This window comes from Dermacentor variabilis, chromosome 4 (assembly GCF_050947875.1).
Source record: "Dermacentor variabilis isolate Ectoservices chromosome 4, ASM5094787v1, whole genome shotgun sequence".
NCBI classification, from domain to species: Eukaryota; Metazoa; Arthropoda; class Arachnida; order Ixodida; family Ixodidae; genus Dermacentor; species Dermacentor variabilis.
The window spans coordinates 135,858,306-135,864,314 of record NC_134571.1 but is presented as its reverse complement, the minus strand read 5'-3'; the positions used below and the strand labels follow the sequence as shown (position 1 = coordinate 135,864,314).

The following is a 6,009-nucleotide window of genomic DNA, read 5'->3' as shown; positions in this document are numbered from 1 at the left end:
ATTTTTTATTTCAGCAACACTTTACCAAATTTTATTAAGGACGATCCCCAGAAGTTCTAGAACTTTATTAAGGAACGGAATAAATCCATAACGAACATTATCCATGATAACATTCCAATAACTGATCCCAAGGCTGTTGCTAACCTTTTAAATGACCACTTCCACAGTGTCTTCTCACCACCAACTGAACCCTCTTTCCAAACTTCACCATCCTGCTCATCTGACAATAACATTTCTCATGAAGGTGTACTTAACATGCTCCTCCGGTTAAAAGTAAAATCATCTGTTGGTCCAGACGGCATTCCCAACACCTTCCTTCCCCCGCAGGGGCGTCTGCCTCAGCAGGCGTTTGGTGTGTTGCGACACCACGTACCCGAGCACACGAGGCTTGGACCCTCCCGCGTGTAGCCGTGCGCGGCTTAGCCGTGTCCGGGGAAAGGGGGATCCTGGAGGTTGAGCCGATGCCGGGTGTTAGGACCTCTAAGGCCCCCCGGCGGAGGCAACACACCTCTTTGGCCTCTGCTTCACGAAGACGGCACCCCCGGACTGACCCACCCGGGGGAAATCGGTAGTTGCCTTTTCCTGTCTCTCGCTCTCCCTCCAACCTTCGTCTTTTTCTTACTTTCCATCTTTCCTGTCTTCTCCTATCTTCCTCTCACTTCCAATTTTCCAGGCAGCAAGGGTTAACCTTGTGTGAATAACCAACCTAGGTTATCTCATATTTGGTTATAGTGATAACGTACAGCTGGCGTTTGCAGGACCTGTTCTTACAGTCCCTGTAGCGTCCCCTTGTAGGACTCCCCGGTGGGTGGCTGGCGTTATTGCCGAAAATTCAATCCCTTTATGGCAACCTCTTTCCCGCCGCTTCCTGATCGCCCTCAGAAAAGAGGGCGCACCGATGATGTATTCCAGTTTTTTGGTCGGCAAAAAGAATCCTTCCCTCGTTTTCACGTGATCCACTCTGAAAAACCAGCTAAACCAGTGCGAACTATCTCACCATTCCTTGTTTCTAAGACATTGACTGAAGTCTTTGGTCCAGGTTATAAGGCGTCGAGGATGGCAAGCGGTGATCTCCTCTTGGAGATCCGCGATCAGAAACAATATGAAAAATTGACAATACTAGTGTCGTTTGGGGAAACCCAAGTAATTGCAACCCCGCACCGTACGATGAACACCAGCCGCGGTGTTGTCTCGGACGATGACTTGCTGGAGCTCACTGAGGATAAACTCTTGGAGGGCTTCAGTGACCAGAATGTTATCAATGTTAAAAGAATTAAGATCAGGCGTGATAGCAAAGAAATCAAGACAAAACACCTTATATTGACTTTCGGCTCAAGTAATCTGCCCGAGTCTGTAGAGGCCGGGTACATCAAGCTTCGTGTTAGGCCATATGTGCCAAACCCCCTGAGATGCTTCAAATGCCAACGTTTCGGCCACAGCTCGCAGAGCTGCCGAGGCCGCCAAACCTGTGCGAAATGCAGTGCCCACGAACACACCTCTGAAGCTTGTGAGAACTCTCTCCACTGCGTGAACTGTGATGGGGAACATGCCGCGTACTCGCGGTCCTGTCCATCATGGAAAAAAGAAAAAGAAATAGTTACAATCAAGGTTAAAGAAAACATATCTTTAAAGAGCCACGCAGGCGGGTTTCATAACTGCCCAAGAAAAGCTTTGCCGATGTGACGCGTCAGGGGGCAGCGACACAAAGGCTTCCGGCGGCTATCCGACCCACAGTCAGTGAGTCGCCAGTTACGCCGTCTGCCCCCGCGGCGGTTGCAGCTAGCGCTGCTCCGCCAACCGAGGAGAAGGGACCATCGACCCCGAAGGTGGGCGCAGCCGAGGCTGCCTCAACCTCCCAGGTCCCATCCAGCGCTGGCAACAGCCGGCGCAGCCAAATCCCCCAGGGAGCCCCATCGACCTCCGGGCTGGTGGGCGCAGGAGTCTTGCCCTCCAAGGCGGGACTCTCCCTGGTGACTTCTCGCTCGCAAGAGCACGTGTCCGGCGCCTCACAAGAGGCAATGGACACTACACCTATCCTCAAGGCGCATCAAGCGCCTAAGGAGCGGCGAGGCTCCCTCGAACGCTCCAGAAAGGGCAGAACTCCCGTTACAGGGCCTCGAAAGGGCTCTGTAATTTAATCTCTGTAATTTCCATAATCACTACTTCTGTTTCTGTACACACAGCACTTATTGACCTCCAATATGGATACACAAATAATTCAATGGAACGTCAGAGGCCTTCTTAGAAACCTTGATGACGTGCAGGAACTCATCCACAAACACAATCCAAAAGTGCTGTGTCTACAGGAAACACACTTAAAATCTAAACACACAAATTTCCTGCTACAGTATGTTACGTCTCGCATCATCGGGCGGTGTTGCCATTGTTATTCAGAAAGGCATAGCGTGTCAACGTTTGCAGCTACAAACGCCCCTTGAGGCAGTGGCGGTTCGTGCTGTTCTCCTCAACAAACTTATCACTGTCTGCTCGCTCTACATACCCCCCCCCCCATTACAAATTAACTAAACATGAATTTCAGTCCTTCAAAGACGAATTGCCAGAACCTTACGTTGTGCTTGGGGATTTCAATGCGCACAGCAGCCTGTGGGGAGACTCTCGTATCGATGCGCGAGGTCGCCTCGTTGAACAGTTCCTTTTTTCGTCCGGTGCGTGTCTGCTGAATAAGAAGACACCCACATATTATTCTCTCGCAAACAGAACATTTTCTTCAATTGACCTCAGCCTAGTTTCCCCTTGTATGCTGTCTGAACTCGAATGGGAGGTCACCAAGAATCCTTACGGAAGCGACCACTTCCCCATACTGCTAAAAACACATAAAGAAAAAGAATGTCTACCACAGTCTCCTAGGTGGAGGATCGATACAGCCGACTGGGAGAAGTTCCGAAACTTAACTAATATCTCATGGAATGACATGTCTTGTTTAGGAATTGATGCTGCTGTGCAGTATCTCACAGGCTTCATTATAGACATGGCATCTAAATGCATATCAGAAGCACATGGCTTGGCATGTAAACGGCGGGTCCCGTGGTGGAACGAAGACTGCAGGATCGCTCGTAAGAAACAAAACAAAGCGTGGGCGTTGCTGCGCGCTTCTCCCACTGCAGAGAATCTAGTCAACTTTAAGCAAGTAAAATCCCAAGGCAGGAGAACCCGCCGACTGGCCAGAAGAGAAAGCTGGCAGAAGTATTTATCGAGCATTAACTCGTTTACAGACGAGGCCAAAGTCTGGAACAGGGTAAATAGAATTAGAGGGCGACAAACATATTCACTCCCCCTGGTAAATACACAAGGCGATACACTGCAAGATCAGGCAGACTCACTTGCGGAGCACTTTCAGAGCGTGTCAAGTACAAACAATTATTCGCAATCTTTTCTCATATATAAAGAAATAGAAGAGCGTAAGCCTTTAACAAGAAAAAGCCGAGAGAATGAGCCTTACAACCGTCCTTTCAGTATTGCCGAATTGAGAGCTGCCTTGAGTGCATGCAAGAGCTCCGCGCCAGGATCTGATAGAATCATGTACGAAATGCTGAAAAACTTACACAATGACACGCAAGTGACACTACTTACACTTTTCAACACTATCTGGGACGCAGGGTACCTTCCGACCGCATGGAAAGAAGCCATTGTGATCCCTGTTCTAAAACAAGGCAAAGATCCTTCATCAGTGGCAAGCTACCGCCCGATAGCCCTCACAAGTTGCATGTGTAAGGTATTTGAAAAAATGATAAATCGGCGACTGATCCATTTCCTTGAACAGAACAAAATGCTTGATCCCTATCAGTGTGGCTTCCGAGAAGGGCGCTCCACAACCGACCATCTTGTACGTATTGAAACAAATATCCGGGACGCATTTATACATAAACAGTTCTTCCTCTCGATATTTCCCGATATGGAAAAGGCGTATGACACAACGTGGCGATACGGCATCTTGCGAGACTTATCGGAAATGGGCATTCATGATAATATGCTCAACGTAATAAAAAGCTACTTGTCCAATCGTACCTTCCGGGTGAAAGTTGGCAATGTGCTGTCACGTCCTTTTACACAAGAAACTATTGTACCCCAGGGAGGCGTGCTCAGTTGCACACTTTTTATTGTTAAGATGACAACGCTTCGTGCTTCCTTACCCCCGGCCATTTTGTATTCCGTCTATGTGGATGACATTCAAATAGGCTTCAAATCCTGTAACCTCGCAGTATGCGAGAGACAGGTACAGCATGGTTTGAACAAGGTGTCAGGGTGGGCAGAGAAAAATGGTTTTAAAATCAATCCTCAAAAGAGTTCTTGTGTGCTGTTCACAAGGAAGAGAGGCCTGGTCCCGGATCCTTGCTTGGAAATGTGTGGACATCAGATACCTGTAAACACAGACCACAAATTTCTAGGTGTTATACTCGACAATAAACTTACTTTCGTCCCACACATTAAACATCTTAAAGAAAAGTGTCTGAAAACAATGAACTTATTGAAACTTCTATCCCAGACTACATGGGGTAGTGATAGGAAGTGTTTAATGAACCTATACAAGAGCCTAATTCGGTCTCGATTGGATTATGGTGCCGTTCTGTATAACTCTGCCGCCCCGAGCGCGCTAAAGATGCTAGACCCAGTCCACCATCTGGGAATCCGACTGGCCACTGGCGCTTTCAGAACGAGTCCCATACAAAGTCTATATGTGGAATCAAATGAATGGTCTCTCCACCTACAGAGATCATACATTAGCTTTACATATTTCTTTAAAGTACGCTCCAATCCTGAACATCCATGTTTTCATAACGTTACCGATATGACGTGCGCTACACTTTTCAGCAATCGTCCCTCCATAAGACAGCCTTTCTCGCTGCGTGTGAAGCAGCTTAGCGATGAAATGCATGTCCCGCTCCTCGAGCATCGCTTAATGCACCTAACCAAGCTCTTACCTCCTTGGGAATGGCAGGTGATACAATGTGACATATCCTTTATAAAAGTTACAAAGCACGCTCCTGAGGCTGAAATCCGAATGCATTTCCTAGAACTCCAGCACAAGCACTCCTGCGCAGAGTTCTACACAGACGCTTCCAAGTCAAATGCCGGGGTATCCTATGCAGCCGTCGGCCCATCCTTCTCGGAATCCGATGTACTGCATCCGGAAACAAGTATCTTTACGGCCGAGGCCTACGCACTACTCTCTGCTGTAAAGCACATAAGAAAATCGAAACTTCCAAAAGCAGCGATCTATACAGACTCTCTCAGCGTCGTGAAGGCCTTAATGTCATTCAGCAAACATAAAAATCCCGTATTTAATGAACTATATTCGGTCTTGTGCAAAGCGTACTCATCTAACCAGAATATCATAATATGCTGGGTCCCTGGCCATAGGGGAATCGAAGGTAACGTTCTGGCGGACGAGATGGCCACGTCAATCACATTGCAAGCTGTTAACCCTACCTCTGCGGTGCCTGTCACAGATCTGAAGCCTTTCTTGCGAAGGAGGCTGCGCGATCACTGGCAACACATGTGGGATGCGGAAACGGATAATAAGCTCCACCTGATAAAACCACAGTTAGGATTTTGGCCGTCTACTAGAAAATCGCGCCGAACAGATGTCCTATTCTGTCGTCTCAGAATAGGACACACGTTCGGCACCCATAATTTTCTACTCACCGGAAGTGAGCCTCCAACCTGTGGTAGATGCGGGGAGAGGCTGACCGTACTCCACGTCCTCCTGGAGTGTCGGGAAGCCGAATCTGAGAGAAAAAGACATTTTTCATTAGCATACCGACCGCACATTCCTCTTCATCCTGAAATGCTTCTTGGTCCAGAACCGCTTTTTAATACAGACACAGTGCTAGGTTATCTTAAAGATGTGGTCTTACATGTTATTAGTCCCATGAATTCGTAGCGCCTCCTCTCTTGAGAGGATGCCACTGCGATAATTGTTTTGCATAGCACATGCCTCCAGGCCCCTGTGTTTCAAGGGCTCTAAGGAGGCAGTAGTGCTCATGGATT

General features: G+C 48.1%; 1 long non-coding RNA gene across 1 annotated transcript; it reads right to left on the bottom strand.

Annotated features, from left to right (window-relative positions):
• Positions 1 to 4,266: 4,266 nt before the first annotated feature.
• Positions 4,267 to 5,753, bottom strand: LOC142577969 (uncharacterized). The gene is made up of 2 exons (XR_012827121.1): positions 5,665 to 5,753; positions 4,267 to 4,379 (listed from the first exon to the last, which is right to left on the bottom strand). It is a non-coding gene; the product is annotated as an uncharacterized LOC142577969 (long non-coding RNA).
• Between the last annotated feature and the right edge of the window lie 256 nt (positions 5,754 to 6,009).